We start from the raw sequence: 26927 nt of genomic DNA, 5'->3' as shown, positions 1-26927 counted from the left end.
GCCTCTCATGCATGTCTTTGGATGAGGGGAAAACCTCATGGTAAAAGTAATGCAAGCGCTCTTGTCTATATAGATAGCACAGGGAGCTATATCCAGTCTCTTGGGATGGACTATGATGGACGATAATATGAGAAAAAGAGAATATATATATGTGTGTGTGTGTGTGTGTATGACTGGGTCACTATGCTCTACAGCAGAAGTTGACACAACACTGTAAATCAACTGCTAATAAAAAAATTAAAATTTACATGAAAAACATCACGCAATAGCTTTGTGGCTGATTGAAAGGCTGAACCTGCCTGCAAGTCAGTGAGGGCAGGGATCTTTGTTTGGCTCACTGATACTTAGAACCATGCCAGGCACACAGTAGGTCCTTAGTAAATATCTGTTGAACAGATGGGCCGTTCCTAAGCCAGCGAGACCACTCTAGGGGAATGATACAGGACTCTTGCCTGCCCCTGCCCTACTGACTGTTGTGTCCTTGGCTGAGTAAAGACCTGGGTCACGTGCTCATTAAAGTCTGGGGAACAGAAAGCAAAGCCTGAAAACTAGGATTTTTTTCCCAGCCTTGTGGAGATAAAATCAACATAGAACTAACATATAACATATAATTAACATATAACTTTGTATTAGCTTAAGGTATGTTTAAGGTGGTTCAGTATATGCATATATTTTGATATTACCGCAGGTTAACATCTATGTCCTCACATAATTACAGTGTTTTTTTCCTTGTGTTGAGAAGTTTTAAGATCTACACTCTTAGTAACTTAAAAATACACAGTGTAGTATATAGAATGTATACACCCACACACACATATATGTTTTTTTAATTTTAAGATCTACTCTCTTAGCAACTTACAAATATACAGTGTAGTGTACAGAATATGTATGTGTGTGTGTGTGTATGTGTGTATACTTCTATACACACTTCTAAACTTTTAGAAGGGAAGTTTCCAGGCCAGGGATCAAAACCAACCTGCAGCTACAGCAGTGCTGGATCCTTTAACCCACCGAGCTGGGCTGGGGATCAAACCCTTGCCTTTGCAGCAACCCAAGCTGCTGCAGTCAGATTCTCAACCCACTGCACCACAGCAGGAGCTCCTACAGTACAGTTTTGTTGACTAGTAGTCACCTGTTGTATGTTGTATCCCCAGAACTTAACTCATCTTATACCTGGAAGTTTGTGCCTTCTGACCACCCTCTCCCATTCCCTCACCCTTCAGCCCTGTCTCTGGCAACCACCTGTCTATTCTCTGTGAAACCAATATTTAAACTGACAGAACCAAGACCCCAAATATCTCACTGGTCTGCATGGAATCAGTCAAGATGATAGTTTAACGGAATAGGAGTTCCCATTGTGGTGCAGTAGAAACGAACCCGACTAGTATCCATGAGGATGCGGGTTCAGTCTCTGGCCTCGATCAGTGGGTTAAGGATCTGGCGTAGCCGTGAGCTGTGGTGTAGGTTCCACATGCAGCTCAGATTCCATGTTGCTGTGGCTGTGGCTGTGGTGTAGGCCAGCAGTTGCAGCTCCAGTCTGACTCCTAGCCTGGGACTTCCATATGCCGTGGGTGCAGCCCTAAACAAAAAGTTTAATAGGAATACATGTAAAATCTTATCCTTTTCTTTTCTTTTTTTTTTTTTTAGGGCCATACCCGCAGCATATGGAGGTTCCCAGGCTGGGGTCTAATTGAAGGTACAGTTGCCAGCCTACACCCACAGCCACAGCAATGACAGATCCGAGCCACATCTGCAACTTATACTGCAGCAGACACACGGCAACACCAGATCCTTAATCCACTGAGCAAGGCCAGGAATCGAACCTGCAACCTCATGGTTCCTAGTCAGATTCATTTCTGCTGCGCCATGATGGGAACTCCTAAAATCTTATCTTTAATACTTAAAAATCAACTGAACACATACATGAGGGAGAGAGCTTAATAAACATATTTAAAAGTTCATCTGTTTTAATTGACTCTAAACTTAGTGTTAATACAGGTTATGACATAGTTGCCAGAAGAGGCCCATTTCAATCATCTGTTTATTTAGTCACTAATTTCAGCAAATGTTTATTGACTCTCTGCTCCAGGCCAGGAGCTATGCCAAGGAGGGGGCTGCATATGCAAAGACAGACATTGCACAAACCCCATAATATGAGACGAGCCCTAGAATTGGTAAGGAACTCGACTTGCCAGGGGCCTGGGGACAGGAGCAGGGAGGATTGGGGAGGTCCAGGGCGTTCACACAGTAGCAGGGGCAGGGATGTCTTAGGCTGAGATCTGACAAACAAGGGGGTGAGAAGGACAGCGGGCAGAGGAGGTGATACATCCAAAGACAAGGGGTGGGGGTGGTTGAGAGTGATGATTTTGGTGGTCCACCCCGAGTTCAGGATGTGGGGAGGGAAGAGGGGGCTTCTGTCCTTCACCAGGGAGGCCTTGGCCCACCAGCAGGGGTGGAAGGCAGCCTCCTGGGGTCCCTTGGCTTTCTCCCCACCTCACTGGCTGCACCATCGCAGATTTCCCTGCCAGCTCCCACTTCTCCCCATCCCCTCAAGCTTGGATCACCCCAGGCTCAGTCCTCGGCCATCTTCTCGTCTCTGTCTGTTTTTTCTCCCTTACTGAACTCACCCAGCCACATGACTTTGAGTTCCATCCGCAGACAGCTCCCAAATTTCTGTCAACAGCTTGGGTTTCTCTCGTGAACTCAAGACGATATATCCCAGTGTCTGCTTGGCACCTCCATGTTTAACATATTGAAAACAATTCCTAGGGAGTTTCCTGGTGGTCTAGTGGTTAGGATTTGGCACGGCTCAGGATCAATGCCTGGTCTGCAAACTGAGATCACATATCAAGCTGCAGCCAAAGAAAACAAAAGAAAAGAAAAGAAGACAAACAATTCCTGGCCTTCCCCTCTATATTAATTTTCTAGGACTACCATGACCAAGTGGGTGGCTTACAAAAGCACGAATATATTCTCTCACAGTTCCATGTGGAAGTCTGACACCAAGTGCTGGCAAGCCCAGGCTCTCTTGAAGGCTCTAGGGGAGAAGCTGTCTCAGGCCTGGCTCTTAGTTTCTGGCTTTGCTGGCAACTCATGGCTTTCTTTGGCTTGGAGGCACACGGCTCCAGTCTCTGGTTCCTTTGTCACGTGGTGTTCTCCCTGTGTCTTCATATCCTCATCCCTCTGTGCATGTCTGTGTCTCTTCTCCTCTTATAAAGACACCAGTCATATTGCACTAGGGTCCAGCCCAATGCCTTCCTCTTACCTTGATTGCTTCTGCAAAGACCTTATTTCCACATAAGGTCACAGTCACCTGTACTGGGGTTAGGATTACAACATATCTTTTGGAGGATGCAGTTCTGCCCATAACACCCCCTGACTTGGTACATTGACAGCCTTCCCATCTCAAGTAATAGCTACTTCCTCCTAGTTGCTCTGGGAACCATTTTTTTTTTTTTTTTTTTGGTTTTTAGGGCTGCACCTGCAGCATATGGAAGTTCCCAGGCTGGGGATCGAATCGGAGCTACAACTGCCAGCCTACACCACAGGCACAGCAAAGCCGGATTTGAGTTGTATCTGCAACCTCAACCACAGCTCAAACCAACACCGGATCCCCAACCCACTGAGCGAGGCCAGGGATTGAACCTGCATCCTCATGGATATCAGTCAGATTAGTTTCCAATGCGCTGCAATGGGAATTCCCCCTGATTCATCTTTTTCTCTCACCCCACATCCAGTCCACGAGGATAGTCCACCAGGTGCTGCCTGTACCTTAGAGTTCAGTCCGGAGCCAACCAACCACTTCTCCCACCTCCCCTTCTGCTGCCCTGATCGCAGCCACCGTCACTCAGATGACTGCAAAAACTGAACAGCAGACCATGTCACTCCTCCTCAGAACCCTGTGGTGGTCCCATGTCACCCACAGTCACCACCGCCATCCCCATGCTGCACCCCCTCAATCCAGCCCCCCAGGCCATTCCTGGCTTCATCACCTTCTAGTCTGACCCTTGTTTGCTCCTCTCCAACCACACTGGCCTTCCTGCTCTTCCTCATACACCCCCAATTCCCCCAACCTCAGGACCTTTGCACCAGCTCCTCCAGCTGCCTGGAGCAGGGGCCTCTAGACAGCCTCCTGTGTCATGACTGACTCTCACTTTCTTGCAGTCTTTGGGCAGATTTTTATTGCCTTCTCAGCAACACGCCTTTTAAAAGTCCAACTAGCCTTCCCACCAGCGTTCCTTATCCCCTGTTTGTTCAGGTGCTTGCTCATCATACTCTTCCCCTCCTATATCTATACATTATTGGAAGTATTTATTGTTTATTCTTTGTCGTCCACCCCCACCACCACCACCACCATCCCGCTAGGATGTCATCTCCATGAGGCAGGGATCTTTTTCTTATTGTTCATTTTTGTTTGCTGAGTACCTGGAGCAGGGGGTGGAGCCAGACTTGATGCCATGCTCCCCATCCCCACCCCAGCTCCAAGGCCTCCCCTTGCCTCCCCTACACAAGGGTGAATCCCTCCCACGCTGCATCTCACTTCCTCCTCTTGTCCCATCTTTTGCCATCATCCTCAGTGACTTCAGTATCTCTGTAAGCTTGTTGCCTAACACAGAAGCGATAAAGTGTATAGAGACAGCATCATGTGTCATATGTTCACACCAGGTGAGCTTGAGCACCTTGCTTCCCCCCCACCCCGCTCCCCCTCACACACTCCAAAAAGAGATATTAATGATGCTCTGCCTCACAGGACTGTTGTGAGGTTACATGAACAAATGCTGTAACTACCTGCCAGCAGGCAGTGAGGACCATGTCCATGTTATTTTAAGAACATCGTATGTTTGAACCTTGAGGACATTATGCTAAGTGAAATAAACCACAGAAGGACAAACATGGCCTGATTCCACTGATGGGAGGAGTCTAAAGTAGTCACACTCTTAAAAACAGAGAATAGTGCGGTGGCTGCCAGGGCCTGGGGGTGGGGGAGGAAATGGGGAGTTGCCTTGCCCTCCGATTGTATAGAGTTTCAGTCACGCAAGATAAAAAAAAGTTTGAGATCACCTGTACAAGATTGTGCTTATAATTGGAGTTCCTGCTGTGGTGCAGTGGGTTAAGAATCCGGCATCACTGTAGCTGTGGCGTAGGTCACAGCTCTGTCTTGGATTGGATCCCTAGCCCGGGAACTTCCATATGCAGCAGGTGTGGCCAAAAAAGAAAAAAGAAAAAAAAAAAAAGATGGTGCTTATAGTTAATGGTACTGTATACTTAACATGTAAGAAGGTAGAGCTCGTGTAATCTATTTATGAATGTGGCCACAGTAAAAGAGAAAGAATTCATTAGTCGCTAACCCCATCCCTTCGTTTTATTGCATTTTCTCAAGGTTGAGGGACTTGCCCAAGGCCTCACAGCTTGTTCCTGGCAGGGGGTGACCGAAATCGAGCCCATGACTCTCTGAGCTCTTTGTCCTGCCCACATCGGGCATCCGTCCCATCCATCCCATCCCAAAGCCCAGCAGGTGAACGGGCCCTGTTCCGCCGTGTTGGAGAGGCACATCCACAGCCCCTTGGGAGGAAACGCCTCACATTTTGGCTTCGTAAAAATTCTTCTATGCCCCATAGGTTGGGCAATGAGAAATAAATAATCCAGACAGTGGTGTTATAGATGGGCGGCTAGGGCTTCACAAACAGGGTGTAGACAAAAGAACCGTCTTTGTTTCAAGCTTCATTAGAATGAGCAGAGGCTCAAAGTCATTTTTCACAATGGTGGGCGGTCTCCAGCCTCTGTCCCCACCTGGGAGGGGCACTTGGTCTATAAAAGCAGCGAAAATAATTGTGTCTTCCGTGTCACTTGAGTAGACGCTCCTGTCCTAATTAATTCTCACCTCCTCGTCGCTTTATAAATATGCTTGGGGAAAGTGACATCCTAGCATTTTTGTTGTTGTTTTCTCTCTTCTTAACAAGGAATTCTCTCTGCTCAGGCAGTTTGGGTGCTGATTTTTCTCATGTCCCAGAGATGCTTTTAATTAGCCGATGCTTCCTTCCCTTAACAGTTCCTTCCCGAGAGTGGGTTCAGACTGGAGAAAGGAGGGATTTTTTCACTTTATCAAAGTGCCACTGATCAGGGTAGCTCTTCATTCATTTTTATGCCTCTCTGGAAACAGAAACAGCAAGCTCTTTGCTAAGCGGGGCTGGAGATGGCTGGGTTTTGCAGTCTCCTGAAAGAGCTCCTCCAGCATTTCACCCTTTGATGAAACACTGTCTCAAAGCCTTTGCAGGAGCTCTCATTAAAGAGAAGATCTCCTTTTGTCAGTGCAAAAACACTAGGCTGAGGACAATATGGCAGGAGCATGCTACAGTGTCACCTTGTCCCCAGATAACCTGGCACCTGCCTGCTGGTGGGGGGAATGCCCACCATGAGTCCCAGAGAAAAGGTACTCAGTCAGAAGACTGTCCCTTCTCCTGCTTCCTCTGGGAGCACCAGAACCCTCCGGGCCTGGGTGGTTCTTCATCGCTGAAGGAGCTTGTAGAGATCCCTGAATTTGCCTCCACTACTTCTGAGCTAGAAGGAGAAGCTGCTGTAGGCCTTCTTTCAGGACTTGTATCAGTCAGCTTTTACTGCGGAACAAAGCACCCCGCAACTTGAGAGTGTGAGACAACAGTTATCATTTCTCATGAGTCTGTGGGTGGTCAGGATGGTTTTCTGGTGTGAGCAGGTCAGCCCGGGCTGGGTGGTCTAGGATGGCTTCACTCACCTGTCTGGTAGTTGGGAGACTGGTTGATCTGGAGCAGCCTGGACCAGAAAGGCTCAGCCCATTCCACTGGAGGCCAGCCTAGCCTTTTTCACTTGAGCTGTCTGGGTTCCAAAGACTAGCAAGAGAGGGCAGACAAACCCTAGGGTACAAGTACTTGACATCTGTCTTTGTCACGTTTGCTGTTGTCTCATTGGCCCAGTCAAGTTGCATGACTGAGCCCAGGAGCAGCCTGGGAAGGGACTGCTCAGGGGCAGGGAGTATTCAGAGACAGAAGAGTTTACACACCGGGGGTCATTTCTCCAAGGATCTGCCCCAGAGACCTGCCCGATTCTGCACCTGTGTCGGGGTGTGCAGGGTAGGTGTGGGCTCTTTCAAGGAAGAAGTGAATGAAACAGGTCCTTTTTAGGCAGTATGTATAGTGGCATTTAACCCATTTACTGGCAGTGTGACTGCAGGCTGGTAGGTTCACTTCTCCAAGGAACAGTTCCTTCACCTGTCAACTGGGCCTGAGCAAGACGCCTCTGTGAAGCAGTGTGGTGTCTGGCACACAGTTGGCATCTGGTGCTCACTGCTCTTACTGTGGGCAGCCCAGGGGTGTGCTCATGGTGGCAGGCTGGAGGTGGGGTACGGGTCTCCCATGCACAGAAGCATGGCTGAGGGGTAGACTACAGGAGGCCAGGCAAAGACCCTGGAGGGGCAAAGAAGGCCGTCCTGGCCTCTTACAGACCCAAGACTTGTTCAGATATTTGTTGTTTAAAATCAGAGCCCTGCTGTCTCTTCCTTTTCTTGTAAGGGCACTAATCTCACCATGCAGGCCCCATCCTCATGACCTCATCTCAACCTAATTATCTCCCAAAAGCCTATCTCTGCATGCCATCATGTGGAAGTGGGGGGACATCATTCAGTCCACAGCACTGTGCACGCCCTTCTGCTGTATCCCATCCACCTCCCCCTCTTCCCAGTAACCCAAGCCAGAAAGCTGTATGTCATTTCCCACTGTGGAAAGCGGGTCACTGCCAACTGTCTCCCGGCTCCTTCATCCTCACTATCTGCACAGCCACTGCCCCCAGGTCAGACACCAGCATCCTCCCCACAAGACCAGTGCAGCAGCCTCCTCACCTCCAGGCTTGTCCCAGCAAGCTCAGCGTTGCCACCAAAACACACACGCACACAGGGTAACACCTGCCCCTCCCCCGACCTCTGTGGCCCTTCTTCCCAGCATCCTCTCTTGGCTCCACTCACCTACCTGGGATACCCTGCATGGGCCATGTCATCTCATTCCTCAGTCTTCCCTCTACCTGGGGTGCTCCTGCTCATCTCTCAGGACCCACCCCACTGGGTCATCCTGGGAAGCCTCCCACCTTCTGCCGCAGCCTGGCTCACCCTCCTTTGTACTCTGTACACGCCCTGTTCATCGAGTGTCATAGTGAGTCGTGCGCCAGCCTCCCTTAATGACTGGGAGCTCTTCATTCATTTCTCTGAAACCCAGTGCCTGGCATAGAGTAAGGGCAATCAATAGCCTTGAATGAATGCATGAATGAATGGGTATGTGAGTTGATGAGGGTAGCGGGTGTACCCAGCAACCTCTTTTCTGCACCAAATCACCTCAGATGCCCAGATGGCACCCATGCCATCAGCTGCCGGTGTACACACAGGATTACCAAGCCAGGAGACACAGGTGGGTGGCCCCTTTCTGCCCGCACAGCACAGGGGCCCCTGCCAAGATCTTCTCTCCTGCCCTCATAAAACTACCCTTCGAAAGCAAGCCCTCGCTGCCTCAGCCCAGGTTCACGGCTCCCTTTGCTCTTTCTGCCTGTTCAGCTGGGGTCTGTCATCACTTCGTGCTGTCCTGTTCTCTGTCTGGCACAGCTTAGCCCTTTATTACACCAGTCCGTTCTCCCGTCTGGCTCGTTCATTGTCATAAGAGTATCACTGTCCTTAGCTGCACCCTCGCGTGGACAGTACTTCGCTACTAAATCACTCCCCAGACATTTGCTAAATGCTCCTCCACACATCCTTGCTTATAACCGACCTGTTCCTGTCACTTCCCCGTCAGTCTCCTTTCCTCCAGGCCACCATCCTCTCTGGAAAGGCAGAATGGCTGGAAGTGAAGAGCGAGCTGACCAGGATTCGTATTTCAGCTCCACCATTTCCAGGCTGAGAGCCTGGCAGTAAATAGCTTACCCTCTTGGAGCTTCTGTCTCCTTCCCTCAACCATGGAGCGGCTACCGCCTCTGCAGGGCTACCATGAGAATTCAATGAAACAATCCGTGTATAAAGCACTTAGCACAGGGCCCAGCAGGGGATAAATTAATAACAGTGAATGTTGGCTGCTGTGATGGAAGTTGTATTCAATCATATTTTAGCAGTAAGTCTTCCCCTTAAGACTCTAGCATAGACCAGACCCTCCCAGGCCGGCGCCTCACACGTGGCACAGGTGTTTCTAGAAACACGAGGCTGGCGTACAGGTGGTTTCATCGGGCTGCCTCTTACTTGTTACTTGGAATGGGAGGCTGATGTCCTTTGGGATGGGAGGAGAGAGTGGGGGCCTTTGCGTTCATCTCCATCCAGCAAAAGTGCCCCTCTTCTCTGGATCTAATGCCGTTCTGAGTCTTATGTTGATGCGGATGGGTGGCGCTGGCTCCTTACACATGCAAACCCCTGGGACTGCCAGGCACAGGGGTCCCGTTTCATCAGGCTTTTCTAGAGCTAAGACAGCCGAGGCGTAGGGAGGGTTGCTTTTTCCTGGTTTGAGTTGGTCTCAGCATGGCTGTTGCTTGTCTTAAGGGGCTTTTCCTGGTGCATCAGTGAGGGAAGGCAGCCAGGACAGAAAGGAGGCCTGGCCACACCTGTCCAGCCCCAGGGGCTTGGCTGCACCCCAGCACCCTGGTTGAGGGCTGCCCCCTTCATCTTCCTCTTACCCAAAAGTCTTCAACATTGGGGGGTGGAGCTGAACCCTAACAAGTGTGACCTGTGTTGGCCCTTTTCTGAGCTGCCTTCTGTGGTTGGCTGGTGACTGCTCAGTTGGGCCAGAGGGAGACCACATTTAGGTCCCTTCTTTTCTGGAGAAGCATGTCGGCAGACGATTCCTACCCTTCTTCCTCCTGGCTCATAACTGGGAGAAAGTATATAAAATAATAGGCTGTTTTGATGGGCAGTGAGCCTTGGGGGAGTCTAGCCCAGCCCTGGCTTGAACAGTGACATCCACATCACCTGCAAAGCTTTGTTCCTAAATGCAGATTCCCGGGCTCCTGGAATTTCTAATTCAATTAGTCTGGCTACAAGCCAGGAATCTGTACCTTAAAAGCTGTGAGATTCTGGAGTTCCTGTCGTGGCGCAGTGGTTAACGAATCCAACTAGGAACTATGAGGTTGCGGGCTCGATCCCTGGCCTTGCGCAGTGGGTCAAGGATCCAGTGCTGCCGTGAGCTGTGGTGTAGGTCGCAGATGCAGCTTGGATCCTGCGTTGCTGTGGCTGTGGCATAGGCCGGTGGCTACAGCCCCGATTCGACCCCTAGCCTGAGAACCCCCATACACCACGGGTGCGGCTCAAGAAATGGCAAAAATACAAAAAAAAAAAAAAAAAGCTGTGAGATTCTGCCTCTCAGTGAAGCACAGACTCAAAACCTGGTCCCACCACGTTGTTTCACTGAGGGAAGACAAGAGCAGGGGCAATCTGGGAACCCAGAGGGGTCTCATGCTTGGATGAGGTAGTGACAGACACCTGAGCCCCAAAGACTGCTTATGCCCCACCGTCTTCTCACAACAGTGGAATGGGGTCCGGGTCATGGGGGTGATGGCCAGCATTCAGGCACCAACTCGGGGACCCCCAGCAGCCCAGAGCAGAGAAGAGGGTCTCTTAGTTCTTGAAAAGGCCTGCAGTTTGAATGCACACATGCCTTCACCCCACTGGCACCACCCTCCCCGGCCGCCTAGGACAACGTCTGGGACACCTCCATGACCCACCACTGCAAGCAGTTGGAGAGTGTGGTGTGTGACCTGCACGGGGGTCCGGTTAAAAGTCCACGTTGAAGTTGGCTGGATGGTGACCCAACTGGGTAGATGTGACACAGAGGTTGAGTTGGGATGCGGTCTACGCTTATCAAGCCCTGAGCGTGACACTGAGCACATTCGTCTTCTGATCTGAGCTTTTGGCCCTTCTGGAAAGATGAGATTGTCCGAAGAGCCCCGGCCCTGCTCCCAGCAGTTTATTCTGGGAAGCCTCTGGAATGCCTGAGCAAGGCCCACGGGAGACAGGCTGTGCTTCTGGCTCGAAAGGAGCATTTAAAGCAGGAAACCAGAAATACGTGAGCTCTGGGCAGCCCTGGAAGGGGCAGGCTGTGCAGGGTGTGGAGGGAGCCCTTTGGGAAAACCTCTTCCTAATACCACGCTCCCCGGGGCTGCAGATGGCACTTGTCCTGGGCAGGCAGCTGCAGGCCTGCGGGGGCTGGAAGACAAGGCCGCGTGGCCATGCCGGAGCCGGTCGTGTTCCAGGAAGATGGGATCTTTTTTTTTTTTTTTTTCCGGTGAGTGAGCAGCAGTTTGATGGCACTATGAAAAAGCTTCCCCAGGCATACAGACCTTAAGTAAATAAAAGCACAAAAATAGATTTTTCAAACCGTGTCCTTCCAGAGCATAGTAGGATTTCCTGAGAAATTGGATTGAGTTCTCCCTGACTCACCTGACTGCTGACTGGAGGAATTCAGAGGGAAAAAAATGTGTATTTCCCGCAGCTGTATCTGCTGAAATGGGGCCAACGGCAGGGCTTCTGGCTCTGTCTGAATAGGTGACCTTTTGAAAGACAGTTGGGGGCATCTGAATAGGAGGCTGGGGATCAGGGCTGAAGCTTAGCGAGGCCACTTCTGAACCCCCATCTCGTCTCAGAGATGTGAGATTTATCGTAGATCCTCAGCACCGCCTGGACCCTGTAGATTGGTGTCCTGCAGGTATAAAGGCCCCTGGGCAGCCCTCAGGTGGACGGGGCTGTTTTTTGAGTGGTCATGAGGTGTTAGTCCTGAAGCATCCACACCCTGACTGTACCCCACTTGGGTACCAAGATTATGATCTGCCGGATGGCAGGGCTAGTGCTAGGGTTTAAGATATGACCATAGGAGCTCCCATCGTGGCGCAATGGTGAACGAATCCAACTAGGAACCATGAGGTTGCGGGTTCGATCCCTGGCCTCACTCAGTGGGTTGAGGATCTGGCGTTGCCATGAGCTGTGGTGTAGGTCGCAGACGTGGCTCAGATCTGGCTCTGGTGTTGCTGTGGCTGTGGTGTAGGCTGGTGGCTACAGCTCCAATTCGACCCCTAGCCTGGGAACCTCCATATGCTGCAGGTGCGGCCCTAAAAAGACCACCAAAAAAAAAAAAAAAAAAAGACCCCAGAGCACAAAGGTTTTCTTCTGAGCCGAGCCACGAGGGCTAAGACATCAAAACTCCATTAGCATTGTTGCTTAGGTGGGTTTTCAGAAACCCGGCTTTAACTGGTCCCAAACCATCCAGGGACCTAGCCGTAGTACCCTGGACCCCACTGCATAGAGGTTAGGTTCTAACGTGGAACTTTGTTATGGATGAGGACCAGTGGTGCTGGTGTACTGGCTCTCTGAGCTAATTTAGGAACCCTGGTTTATAGGTTTCACTGGGCTGTCAATACTCCCATTCTGGTGAATTTTAGATGACTGAAGTGAAGTCACCAAATGTGGAGTCGGGAAGAAAGGCACACAGTTGGCTCCAGCTCATCACTGGACTCTGTTTTTGACTCAAAGATCCAAAGAGTTTACAAGTGGGGGTACCTAAAAGGGGACATGGGACCACATGCCAGGGTACCCACTGTGGCACCCCTATGTGTACAGAAAACTCCTCCCTCCTGGCCAGCAAGAGGTTCCAGACCACCCAGCTAACCTTGGATGTACCAGTGAGTGTCTCCCATGTTAGTTTCCCTGATGGGACAGTGACTGGACGAACTGTTTGGGTTTATCACATCCCTTGAAGAGCTTGTGAAAAGTGCATCCTCCCGGCTCCATCTCCGGAGAACCTCACTCCACAGGTCAGGGATAGGGTCCAGGCATTGACATTCAGTCCAATTTGCAGGTAATATTCACACTTTGAGAATTCCTCTTCTGCTGTTGACTCACCCTGTGGCTTCAGTGACTGAAAGTTCAAGGTCTGGTGGCTTTTAACATAATGATTTCATTCTCAGCACTCAGTGTTTTGCTCCAGTGTAACAGGATTGTTTTCTTAAAGTCCCACTGTGCAAAATTAGATTCCAGATCATAGCAATAGCTAACATTTATTGAGTGCTTTCCAGGCACCAGACGTCAAATGTGTGTTGCCTTCATCTCAGACTGACAGCTGTCCCGTTAGTACCATCCCCGTTAAGTGGATGAGGAAACGGAGGCCCCAGAGGAATTTTCCAAGGAGGGGGGTGCCAGGATGAAAATCCAGGCAGGCTGAGTCCAGAACCTGTCTTTTCAACAAGGCACTGAGCCGTCTGTAAAATAACGTTCCTCTGTAAGTCTTTGGCTTTTGGCTTCGCCAGTTCCGGCTAAAGTTCAGTTCCATTTCATGGGCGTTTGAGTGCCTGTAAGATGCTGGCCCTGGCATAAGTGACCTCACTGAACCCTCGAGTAACCTGGTGGGGAAGAAATGACCACCGTTTTCCAGAAAAGGAAAAACAAACCCAGAGAGGTTCTGTGGCTTGCTCGGTGTTGCACAGCGAGCTAGAGGCAGAGTGGGAATTAGCTGCTCTTCCCACTGCCCCACAGCTGCTCCAGCTGTCTCTTGGGTGGTTCCTTGTCTAAAGTAAGGCAGTTGAGGCACCGGCACTCTTTAGCATTTGAGCAGGCTGCTTACAGTCTTAACCGTTAAATGCTTGAGTCAGTATATAAAACATGAGTGTGCAAATGGTGGAAGGTAGGTGTATCCATCTGTAAGCAGGTGTGCTGGCCTCTGTACAGCCATAAATGCAAAGGACTATGAAAGTACAAAGAAAGCGTTATTGTCTCTGAGGGAACCAGAGAAGGCTCCCTGGAGGAGGCTGCACTAAAGCTAGCCTAGAAGGACAAGTAGGACTTCTGTGAGTGTGGAGGGAGGGGGAAAGGAGAGGCTGGTGATGGAGGACCTGGTGGAAGCTGAACCTGGGACTCCGAGGTGGGGCTGGATCCCAGAGGAACCTCGCAGAAAGTCTGTACCTTTTCTCCTCAGGTGCAGAACTAGCTTCATGCTTGATTTGTGATTGAAGACATTATGATTTTTCTCCTCCAGCTGATCGATCTGATTTTCTATTACATTAAAATAGTTTTCTGTAATCCTTTCTGTGGGGGATTTTTTTATTCCTGGGCTTCTGTGCTCTGAAGGCCGCCAGCTTTAGACACTAGCCCATCCCAGTGGATGCGAAGTGTGAGTGGCTGGTTTGAGGAGCCCAGATGTGACGGTTGCTCGGTTTTTTTCATTTTCTTAGAGCAAAGGTCCTTTCTGTCCCTCATGAGCACTGGTGCAGTGGCAGGTCCATCTGGAGTGGCTCCAGCTCCCCTGTAAGCACCTCTGCCCCAGGGGAATGACTTGTCACCAACTTCCTGCAGCCTTACTGTCCCCATGGCTTTAGTGTTTTGGACACTGACTCCCAGGAACATTAAGCAATTCTTGCCACTGCCCTCTGGCTATGCCGAGTGGATGCATCTCTCAACAGAGCCAAATGGCACATTTACCTCTGAGCTCTGGCAGCGTCATCTGGGTGAACATGTCATCTTTGTCTTTTTTGGTGGGGGGGTTGGGCGCTGTGCCTGCAGCATATGGAGGTTCCCAGGCTAGGGGTCCAGTCGGAGCTGCAGCTGCTGGCCTATGCCAGAGCCACACCAACGTGGGATCCAAACCAAGTCTGTAGCCTACACCACAGCATATGGCAATGCCAGATCCCCAACCCACTGAGCGAGGCCAGGGATTGAACCCATGTCCTCGTGGATGCTAGTCAGGTTTGTTAATCGCTGAGCCACAGCGGGAACTCCAAACATGTCATCTTTGAAGGGTGCACATGGGGCTCCACGGCCTTGACAAGTGATCTCTAAAAAAGAACGTTGTCACCTCTTTGCCAGTTACAGAAAAGCTACGGCCAGAGCCAACTCGACTTTACACTCAAAGCCACTGACAGGTGCCACAGGATCCAGGCGTTTCTTGCCGTGGACCCTCTGAGTAGGAATCCACCCCCGACTGCTGTGGGACTCATCGTGACCACAGGCCCTGGGACCGCCTCGCCTTCCAGCCATGGTCTGATGAATTCTGAGTCTGCACCTCTTCTTAATCCCCGAATCTGCAAGCAGAGTAATGACAGAACCCCCAACAGCTGAGCAGAGGTTGGCATGCCCGAAACCTCCTGGGGTGGGCACTTTCTTGCATGTTCTGGCTGGCACTTGTGGCAATAATTGGAGAGCCAAGGCCTGCCCCGCTGCAGTTTCACAGAGGCCTCTTCTTGTGCCTTTAAAAATGTCGCACTTCCTGAATTCATGAGACACTGCTTGTGGACGTCTTGGACTCCGCTTTGAGCGTGGTCCGTGACACATCACCTAAAAGATCGCTGTGCTGGGGCGAGTGCAGCATCTCCGTGCTAGCCGTTGCCTGGCCCTGGCCAGTCCATTTCTAAGTTAGCAGCGACAGAAGCCTAATGGGAAGTGCCGTTTTTGTCATTATTCATTATTCTGTGAAAGCCCTCAGTACCTGCGGTGTGACTCCCACAGGCAGCTGGGGACCCCAGCCCCACCCTGTCCCTCTGCCCTTGGCTCTTGATCTTGTTTTCCTCAAGATGAATGAAAGCCTCTGGGCCCATGAGTCTCAAGAAACAAGATGGCAGACATCAAATTCGTGTGCTCAAAACTAGGATGCTTCCTAAGATGGAAAGAAAGATGATAGATGAAAAAGATTGAGATGGTAGATAGATAGACAGACAGACAGACAGACAGATAGATAGATAGGTAGGATAGATACGAGAGAGAGAGAGAGAGATGATAGAGGCAGATGCTATCATCTGTATAGGCATCATCTCTATAGGTAGGTAGGTCAACAGAGAGGTAGGTAGGTAGATGGATGGTTGGATGGGCGGATCACCATCCCTAACTCCTTTTAAAAATAAACCACTCAGATTTGGGGCTCTGTTTGCCTTTCCCAGAGATTTCCTTTGTAATATGGGTGTGGCATCCTCCCCTTCCTCCCCCTTTCCTCGCCCATGCTTCTCCTGACCCACTTCCTGCCCGATCAGACATTGTAACCAAAGGGCTGGAAAGGAACTAAGGGACCAGTTAGTTCATCCTCCAGACTCAGTCCAGCTCGCCACAACAAAAAAGTGGACCATCTTACATGAAAAAACATCAAAGAAGATGCTTTCATTGATTTCCCCTGACCCGTTTAAGTTCTCCTTCATGGCATTGTTCTATTCGGTCTGGAAATTCTCTTTGACCATAACCCGTCTTGTAAGGAAAAGCAGCCTATGTAGGTCATCACCAGCTCGTCCCCAAATCTACTGCCCTGTTGCCTGAAGCATGGCGCCTCCCCCCACCTCACCCCTCTTGGGTGGGGGCGGAGAGAGCGAAGACATCTCAGAGTCACAGACTGTGGCAGGAGACTCTGGAGAGGCCCCAGGACAGAAGGGGGTGGAGTCACCCCTGAAATCAGCTGGAAACTGGCCTCACAGAGACAAGCTTGCAAACTTCTCGGGCCAGGGAGGCTCGGGGGAGGAAACGCCTATTCCAGAGAAATCAAGCCAGGCCAGCTGAGGAGCAATGCCCGGGGAGGCCCCCTGATTTTGTGAAAACGAATACCTCAGCTTTACTCCCTCAAGTGGATGGTGATGTGGGCATAAAGATTGACACGAGCATTTAAGCTTGTAAACGACCCAGGCGGGAGAGCCAGAGAGGGACAGGAGCCTGTGATGGCGTGCCACCTTTCCAAAGCAGTGTAGGCCACTCCTCTTGTCAACTCTTTAAGTGTCTCTAGGCAGGAGAGCCCAGGAAGGGACTAGAATTCCCCCCACACACCTCTAATTGAGTCACGGTGACCTAAACAGTCTTTACTCCCAGGCCCTTGTTGAGCATGCTGCTCCCATCCTGTCCTCTGCATCGAACTTCTCCCTGGCCAGGTCGGGCCAGGGCACTAGGATTGGTGTGGGGAGGGCCAGGTGGGGGTATCCTGTCCACATAGCTCATCTCTAAGCCCAAGCAGCCCTTGCTGTAGGAATTGTTGAGCCAGGTTACCTTCTCGGGACTCAAGTACCTGTCACAGTGATTAGGTGTTCCTCATCTGTCCTGCGGGCCAGAGGTGAGGATGTCAGGCCAGAAGCCACCCGCCGGCCAGGCTGGAATGATGGATGAGGATGTGTATGCTGGCCAGGGAGAGCCCGGGTATCCCTGCGGGTGCTTGAGGGAATCAGGGCTGGGTTGACATCCCTGGGAACATTTTTTTAGGGGCGGAAGGTTGGTGTTGTTGCCTAAGCCAGGAAGAGGCAAGGGGAACCCATTGCAGAAATATTCTCTTGGCTACCAAGGTCATCACTGCCTGGCCAGCCAGTCCGTCTCTCTGCCAGGTTGGGCCAAGAGGGCTCGGTGTGCCCTAGGCTGAGCCTGGCTGCTGTGCTGGTCCAGAGCTGATACAGAAAGAGGTGGGAGGAGCCTGGATCTTCCAGGACCTGGATCACCCACTGTCTTGATGTACAAGACACCTGCAGATAATGGGACCAGAGGGAGCATCCGGCAAACACCCTTAAGCCGCAGACACTGGCTGCGGGGGGACTGTCCCTGGGGGTGGGATGGGGAATGGCCGTGTATGTCAGAGAAGGAAGGATCCAGCCTTCACGGCGCGATGGGGGCAGGAATTAACACATCTTCCAGATGGTGGCTGCTGGAACATGCTTCCTTTGCCTCACACAACACTTGTCTTCCAAGGAGCTCCAAGAATGAACAAACAGACATAACTATTGACCTCGTGATGTCAGTTAGCAGCATTGGCATTAGGGCAATGCATTGTCACTTACAACTTGCCCCTTTTGACAAGAGACAATGAAGGAATATGGAAAGTAAATCAACTTCTTGGGACCCTCAGCCTAATAATTAGCTCATGGACATTTATTAAGTGGTCACTAGGCACCACTCTATTGGACTAAGGATGTGTAAAGGGCGCCGAGTCACCCTTGTCTTGTCTTTAAGGAGATCCCAGTCTGATCTGAGAGGCGTAAAACAGTGACTCCAGTACATTCTTAGGGAAGCCGTGGTCACATGGCCAAGGGCACATCTGGGCAGAGAAAGGGAGTCCCTGCGTCCCCTCTGGGCTCATCAAAGGAGGCCTCTCAGAGGAGTGTATGGGTGAGTTCGAGAGACAGAGGGTCATAGGTAGGAATACACTGTATTTTTGATATCCTCACTGTGTGCCAGCTCCTTTGTAAACATGTCATTTAATCCAGGTAAGGAAACAGAAGCGTAGAGGGGTTATCATGCCAAAAGCCAGAGTCAGGAATTTGAGCTCAAGGCTGCCTGACTCCAGAGCCCAGCTCTCAGGCACTGCATTTGACAAGGCCCACCTCTCACAGTTTTTGTTCTAAACCTTGGGCTACATTCATTCCCCAGGTCCCGCCCATCCCATCCCTCTTCCTTCGTTGTGCTGCAGAGGGGAGTGGGAGAGGCTGGTCCAGGACCCTGTGCAGCCACATGTCTCAATTACACCATGAGTGCAGGTCTATGAAGGCCCTTCACCTGAGGAAGGAGGGATGGGCTGGCTCCTGTGACCATGAGGGCTGGCTGGGGTTTGTGGCTGGGTTGGGTTGAGGAGGGAGTGGGGATGGATCATGCAGCAGAATAGCGCACGTCCACCTGCTCCCAGGCCTGGCTCCTGCTCCAGCTTTGCAAAAGGGAGTGCCTCGTGGCCCAGCCACAGCCAGAAGACGCTGAGGCTTTTGAGTCCTTGGTTTGTACGAGAAGAAAGGCCCTGTGCCTGCCGCCCGCGCACGCCCGCCCTCATTGATGCTGTAGAACTCACCGCGCTGCTTGCAGCTTGCTTTTCTAGTCCTCCTGTTTCAGTTTCCGTTTCCAGATTTCGTTGTTTTTGAAGCCCTCACAGTCAGGCCCTGGGTTTTCAGAGATCTGAAAAACGGAAAGTGACCGCATTTTTTTTTTTTTTTGTAATTTTCCTCGAGAGGAGCTTGGCATTCTGCTGGGGGAGTGGGAGGTGTCAGGTCTGAGGTCGTTGCTTTGAAGACCCCAAATTGTCTTGTTCTGTGACTTTAAGGAGATTTGGGGGTTGGGGAACCCACCACGTCACGCTGTCAGAGCAAAGGAGAAAGGTTTTTTTATACCCTCACGCTTTCCATTTGACATAAGTGATTAAAATGCAGCCGAAAACTCCACTAACAGAGAAGACACATTAATAAAAACTGTATAATGAGCGCATGAAGATTAATGGGAGAAAGGAAGGCCTGTAGGACTTCGATCCCTGGCCTCACTCAGTGGGTTAAGGATCCAGCATTGCTCTCCCAGCGTGAAAGGCGCTTCTCCTGAGGTGGCCTCCGCGTCTGGATTTGAATCTGCTTGGAGGCGGCCATGTGTGTCCCTGAATCAGAATTACTGTTTTTTCCGATAACTTTCCCTGTCTGGGTTTATGTAAGTGGAAGCCTACAAAGCAAAACCACAGCCAACCAACCTCATCTTTTGGGTACTTTTCCAAGGAAGCCAGTGGGACCCGCTTTGCAGCCGTTATCACAGGGTTGTCACATCCGAAGGTCCCACCAAGGTCTCTGGATCCTTGACCCCACCCCCAACCCGGCCCCCATGGGCAGAGGCTCACATCTACCTTCCTGGAAAGGGCTCGGGGGGTTGGAATTACATAAATATAATCTCAGGCTTTTTTCATGACATTGTTTTTTTAGAGTCAGTTTGAAAGGGAAGCTGAATTTTAAAATTATGTGAGATTGTTGTTATACTAGTGGCATATGCTACCTTGACATTTTCATAATTCCTATAGCAACCAGAGTGGTTTCACAACGCTGGGAAAGACTTTGGGGGAAACCTGAGGCCATTTTCTGGGGATTTTTTTTTTTTTTTCAAGAAAGTAAAATGAAAAGTTGTCTGCTTTGCTGCCTGCCATTTCCCACTGCAGTATCTTCTATAGCAAGCGTAGGTATCATCAATTGCTGATAATCTGTCCCACGGTCTTCGAAGCCAGGCTGCTTCTTTGTGCAGCCTGTGCTCTACTTGGCATTCCCACTTGCAGTAAGAAGGAATCAGGAGTTCCCGTTGTGGCTCAGTGGTTAATGAATCCGACTAGGAACCATGAGGTTGCAGGTTCGATCCCTGGACTTGCTCAGTGGGTTAAGAATCCAGCGTTGCCGTGAGTTGTGGTGTGGGTGGCAGATGCAGCTCGGATCCCGTGTTGCAGTGGCTATGGCATAGGCCAGCAGCTATAGCTCTGATTGGACCCCTAGCCTGGGAACCTCCATATGGCTCGGGTGCAGCCCTAAAAAGCAAAAAAAAAAAAAGAAAAAGAAGGAATCAACCTGTAATCAATCTTTCTTAAGCATTTCATCTTTGGAGCTCTCACCAGTTGTTGTTTCATCATGCCCCCAGTCTTGAGCTTTATTTTATTTTTTTAGTTTAGTTTAGTTTATTGTCTTTTTAGGGCCTCACCCGTGACATATGGAAGTTCCCAGGCTATGGTTGGAATCAGAACTGCAGCCATTGGCCTACACACAGCCATAGCAACGTGAGATCTGAGCCTCATCTGTGACCTACACCACAGCTCATGGCAACGCTGGATCCTTAACCCACTCATCAAGGCCAGGATTCAAACTTGGATCTTCGTGGACACTAGTCAGGTTCGCTACCATTGAGCCCCGATGGGAACCCCAAATCTTGAGCTTTAGAAGGTGTCCAGGGGCAAATTCAAGCGTGCATAGCATCTCATGTGATCCTGAAGCCACAAAACCAGCTGCCTTCCCATCTTAGAAATAAGTCCTGTACAAATAAGTGACTTGGACATGTCACTCTGCCTTTCCCTTAACTGCAGCCATTTTCACAGAACGAATACTGGGTATCAATGAAAGTTTATACACTCGGGACTTTGCTTATCAGAAGTGTTCCCTTCAAGGAGTTCCCATTGTGGCCCAGCAGTAACAAACCAGACTAGTATCCATGAGGACGTGGGTTCGATCCCTGGCCTCACTCAGTGGTTTAAGGATCCAGCATTGCTGTAAGCTGTGGTGCAGGTCGCAGATGAGGCTCTGATCCCACGTTGCCATTGCCATGGCTGTGCTGTAGGCCGGCAGCTACAGCTCCAGTTTGACCCCTAACCTGGGAACTTCCATATGCCAAGGGTATGGCCCTAAAAAGAAGGAAAAAAAAAAAAAAGAAGCGTTCCCTTCAGAAAGATGTTTATAAGATGCTCTTCCTGTTCTGCCAATTTCTTTTTCAGTATTGACCTAAGAAACAATTCATCAACTACACCCAGAAATCAGAGTTGTTATTCTACCTTCGTAGGAACCATTCTGGTGTCCTAAAGTTTGTCTCTTCTTCCACCCCAGCTAGGCTCCGTCCCCTTCATTCTCCTCTGCCACTTGGAGAGGGGTGTTCAGGGGAAGTGAAGCTGCGAAAGCCAGACAGGGCCTGCAGGAACCTAAGTGCTGTCCAAGGCAGGCCGAGGAGGCCAGACTTCATTGATAACATGAATGCCTTTGACAACTGACTCTGCCACAGATGAGAATTCTGCCAGAAGTTAGGGAAAGTAAAGGGGGAGTTCCCATGGTGGCTCAGTGATTAACGAATCCGACTAGGTTGCAGGTTCGATCCCTGGCCTTGCTCAGTGGGTTAAGGATCCGGCGTTGCCCTGAGCTGTGGTGTAGTTCACAGACACGGCTCGGATCCCGCATTGCTGTGGCTCTGGCGTAGACCGGTGGCCACGGCTCTGATGAGACCCCTAGCCTGGGAACTTCTGTATGCTGTGGGAGTGGCCCTAGAAAAGGCAAAAAGACAAAAAAAAAAAGAAGTAAAGTGCACTGCTTCAAACAGGGGCACTGAGAATAGCCTGTATGCTCATGTGTGAGCAGCATTAATTTAATACTCTGAGCCTAAGCTATGAATACTCTCCATGTATAACCCTTAAGGAGTAAGCATTAGATTGACAGACGCTGGAAAGAACTTAGTTCTCCATGCCCTCATCCCCATCCCCCCTCCCCCAGCCCCCTTCTTGCCTCTAGACCTGGATAAGTTGTAGCCTTTTTGTGCTCATGTGATACAGAAAATGATCAACATGTTTACCTGGCTCTGTTGTGCATATGTTCTTGGATTAATGATCAATACTATTACCATAATTTTATATTAACATAACAATCTCCTCCTCCGTTCCCAAAAGCCTTTCTGCATCCAGTGTGGTAAATGACAAATATAATTATCTCTATTTTTATAACTAGGGAAATTGATCCAGGGAGGAGTGATGCTAGAGTGGGTGCTAGTCAGTGGCGTGCTGGTAAATGTTTTCACAACCAGCTCTCCAAGAGAAGCAGCCCTGATTGGTAGTGGATGTCGATTCCCGTGGTGTAAATACTCCCACTGTGGCCGATTCAGGCCATTGACATGCCTCACTAAATTCAGAGCTAGGAAGAGATATGATCAGCTCCTCTGAGCTGGCACAGTGCAATCCAGCGTATAATTGGCACTAACGATGCTATTCATGGCTTCAGACTCCCAGGTGACCACTGAGGACCAACCTCTCTAAACCCCAGTTAACTCTCAGGCTCAGCTCAGCCCTAACTCACTGGATTCCCTTCAGTGGTATTTTTCAGACTTTGACTTGTGACCCATGAAAGGGTCATGAAATTAATTTCCAGATCTCAGTGAGCATTTTTTTCTAATGAAACATAATAGAATAATACAAAAAGAAATGAGTGGAACAGAACATACCATTATGTTTCTTGGGACCCAACCACAGCCTAGAGAGAGATCGCTCCTGGGGGCTGTCAGCCCTCAGCTGTCCACACACGTGTGTGATGCTGGACATGCACACAGGAAGTCCTACAGGTTGCAGGGACGCCCAGGGCTCCCCAAGAGGCTGGCTGTGAGTGGTCATGAAGGAGAGTCGAAGAATGCTGCCTGGAGCCAGGACTCTCCCACTGAAGGGAACACAAGTTAGTTTTGAAAAACAGGGGAGAAGACCTTGACTAAAGCTTTCTCTATACTCTCTCCCAAATCCCTGGAGGAAGAACATACAAGGCCAGGCAGCTTTTAGGAGCCATCACAGCAACCCCATGAGGCAAGAACGGTGAGCCCCATTTCGTGGATGAGGAAACTGACACTCAGAAAGGTTGTGCACCTCTCCTGAGGTTGCACAGCAAAGAGTACTGTGGTCTGAATCTCTCCTTCAGACCCCAGGCCTGTGCAAATGCCAGCAGCTCTCTCAGAGCCTTGGGACAGCCCATTAGTCATCCATGCAACCCTTTCAAACTGGTTTCTTCATTTTTGAAACAGGATCTTGCTCTTAGGAAAGATGTGGCCTTTTGCCAGTGGAGGAGCGTGGGCTTTGGAATGAGAGAATCCTCAAATCTCTTCCCACTTAAAAATTACTGCCATGGGATCTCAAGCCAATTACTTTACCTATGTTTCCTTGCCTGGAAAGTGGGATGGCAACTTCATGGGTTAATTATGAGGATTAACTAGGATAATGTTAGCAGATAACAAAGTCTAGGAGGATATATATTAACATGCCAACGTGGTTATCCTGAAGTGGGGTCATTGCAGGTGGTTCCACTGTTCCCTTTTTTCTTCATCTTTGTTCAGTGGTACACTGGTAAATGTTTAACAACGTGGCTCTCCAAAAGAAAAGACCTGATTTGTGGTGGTTGCTTATCTCCATGGTGTAAATACTCCTGCAGTGGCCGATTTCAAGCTACCATCTTGATCTCATCGAACAAGTTAGGAGACTTGCACAATTGACTCTTGAAACCTGGTCCAAGCCCGCTTCAGCCTAGCACTGTTTTTATTTTTCACTGTGCACTGCAAGTTCTGTTCGGGTGCTAAATTGAGAGGGGTGGGGGAAAAATTAGTAATAGGCTACCTAGCATGATGCCAGGCGTAGTAGTTTCCAGTTCTCCCTGCCTTCTTTCCTCCCTTGTCCCCCGGCAGACAGCCCACTGAGATGGCCTAGCCCCAGGAAGCAGCGGTTCCTCCCAGAAGCCAGGTGCCTTATCTTGCTCCCCATGTGCCAGGCTCTCAGAACCTGGGCACCCTGTAGCAGAGATTATAATGTCTGATCACTGAGGAATAATCAAGCAGGCCAGCAGGTCCTTTCAATTCCCACAGGAGACATTCTTCCGGGCAGACATGTGCACAGGTGAAACTGCCTTGGAGGAAACTAAGAAGAGACCCCGTGGAGCAGAAGGCCCAAAGTAGGACACCCCCAGGGTGGCCAGTCTCTGACCAGCCTAACCTTTACCTTCAACTCTTGACCTGGAGGTGTGTGCAAGGAGTGGGGAGAGGCCCTGCAGGTTGCCGAGGGAATACTGAAGTGGCACAGCCTCTGGAGGCCTGACAGGCCTTGGACAGCTTGTCAGGCGAAGAGACACTGCGATGGCTTGGGTCGCTGCTCAAGCCTGGGTTCAATCCCTGACCCTGCACAGTGGGTTAAGGATCCGGTGTTGCCACATCTGTGGTATAGGTCGCAGCTGTGGCTCAGATCCGATCCCCGGCCCAGGAATTTCCATGTGCTGCAGGTGCAGCAAAAAAAAAAAAAAAAAAAAAAAGTGCAGAGATACGTTCCCTGCACCCTACCTCTCAGTCCCTGTGCTCTGCACAACTTCTAGCACAAGTAGGTGCTCAAGAAACTTTTGTGAATGCTTTTTTTTTTTAATTAATGCTTTCCTTTTATTCCTTTATAGCTTGATCTATTGCAGAAAGGATGTAAGGCAGCTCAGGAAACGCTGTTGAATAAATAAACGTCTTAGCCCTTGCCAGCTCCTGGTTTCACATGTTCCTGGATAGAAAATGTGACTAAATCTAAATGAGATGCAAAGTGTTAATAAAGGTTGCCAGTGATTTTTTTTTTTTTAATTTTTTCTGGCTTGTCTGTACTTTTCAAATGTATCTTCAAAGACCAGGGATCACTTTTGTTATTTTTCAACAAGAGAATATATATTATAAAAATAACCTATAAATTAAGAGTAAAGCAGGAGTGGTGTCAGCAGTGCAGGGCTGGGTTGCCTCCTCCGCGGGCTGGGAGGCTCAGAAGTGAGGGCCCAGGACATGCTGGGTGGGCCCGGCCTGGGCCTCTCCACGCTTGGGGCCTCTGGTCACAGCTGGGTTCTCTCTCAGCCTTACTTTCCACAGCCCCCCACCCCCTGCTCGCTCGCCCGCCCACCTACCAGGCGCTGACTAATAACGCTCCCCTCTTGTAACGTCTTAGTCAGAGTGGAAGCAGAGGCGAGTCCTAGAGGGGAAATGACAGGCCACGTCCGGAGCCACAGATGCTGCAGAGATTCAGTGCGCCTGCGCACAGCCTGGCCTGAATACCGCGGCGGGTGTGGGGTTCTCGCACCTGGAACCGACGGGCGGGGGGACCCAGCAATCGGAGCCCTTCTCACCCTTCCAATCCCGCCTTCTCCAAGGCAGGGGGATCGGCTCCTGGCCATGTAATAAATGGATCGATTCCATTTCCCTCTGAGCAGTGGGGTTGTGCTCAGTGGAGAACTCCGTGGAAGCATGTGTTGGATTATAAATGAGCTGTCCCCACATCAGGAGGAACTCGGCTTCCCTGTGGCCTCGCCCAGCAGCTCAGAGAACCATCGTGCAGCTGGTGGTTTTCGTTAAAGATACAGGTGGAATCTAGAAAATGAGGGCGTGGGGGGCTGGGAGAGGAAGTTCAGGTCTGCAATGCAAAGCACTTTCATGCAGAGGTGTCTTTTATTTCCTCTGTCCACCCAGCTCTCAGGGACTCTGGAACCTGTCAGCTAAGAAGAGGGAGGTGGAGGCAGAACCCTAGCTCCACCCAGTGGTGCTCAAGGAGGTGTAACTACCAGTTTCCTCAAAACTGACCTTTTTTTTCCCCAAGCAGCTTTGTTGAGATATAATTCACCTCTCATACAATTTGCCCATTTAAAATGTACAATTCAGTCGTTTGCAGTAAAATCACAGCATTGTGCAACCACCACTGGTATCAATCTGAGAACATTTTTATCACCCCTAAAAGAAACCTGTAGCCTTTAGCAGCCACCCCTCAATTTCCTGCAGTGCCTCCAGGCCACGGCTAGTCTACTAGTCTACTCTGCCTCTCTAGCTCTCCTGGACAGCTCATATAAATGGAGTCATACTTGGAGTTCCTGTTGGGGTGCAGCTGAAACGAATCTGACGAGTATCCATGAGGTTGCAGGTTCGATCCCTGGCCTCACTCAGTGGGGTAACGATCCGGCATTGCTGTGAGCTGTGGTGTAGGCCGGTAGCTGTAGCTTCGATTAGACCCCTAGCCTGGGACTCTCCATATGTCTTGAGTACGGCCCTAAAAAAACACACAAAAGACAAACATAAATAAATAAATCAAAAATAAAAGGAGTCATACTATATGTGGCCTTTTGTGACTGGCTCCTTTTACCTAGTGTATGTTTTCAAGGTCCATCCTTGTTGTACCAAGTATCAGTACTTCATTGCTTTTTATGGCCAGAGAACCTCGCATCGTATGGATATGTCACATCTTATTTGTACGCCCAGCAGTTGATGGGCATCTGGGTTGCTTTCACCCTTGGGCTGTTATGAATAATGGTACCATGAACACTCTCGGACAGGTTTTTGTGAGGACAAACGCAGTTGTGTCTCATCGGCCACATAACTGGTCATCTAATGGTGTATATTTACTGTCACTTCTTTGCTTAAAAACCTTCGGGAGCTTCCCATCGTTCTTAAAGCCAGGTTCAAAATCCCTGCCTTAGTCCACAAGGCTTTCACTCTCTGGGCTCCTCCCTCGTTCTGTTCCTCGGACACCTCAGACCCAGAATCTCCTTGCTTGGCCAACCTGGAACTTTCCTCTCCCTCCCTTGGCCTTTTCTTTCTCTAGCCCCTCCTCAGAGAAGCCTCTCTGACGCCTCAGATGAGGTTAAGTCTACTTGCCACCCACTCTCGTGAGACCCTGGGTTTCTCCTCCTTAGTCGGGGCCACAGTTACAACCAAATGA

At 50.1% G+C, this 26927-nt stretch overlaps 1 protein-coding gene across 8 annotated transcripts in view; it reads left to right on the top strand.

Annotated features, from left to right (window-relative positions):
• The window catches only part of ATXN7L1 (ataxin 7 like 1), a 269582-nt gene that overhangs the window by 61846 nt on the left and 180809 nt on the right, over nt 1-26927 (top strand). The window lies entirely within an intron of this gene.

This window comes from Phacochoerus africanus, chromosome 11 (assembly GCF_016906955.1).
Source record: "Phacochoerus africanus isolate WHEZ1 chromosome 11, ROS_Pafr_v1, whole genome shotgun sequence".
In the NCBI taxonomy this organism is placed as follows: domain Eukaryota; kingdom Metazoa; phylum Chordata; class Mammalia; order Artiodactyla; family Suidae; genus Phacochoerus; species Phacochoerus africanus.
This window is presented reverse-complemented; position numbering and strand designations above follow the sequence as displayed.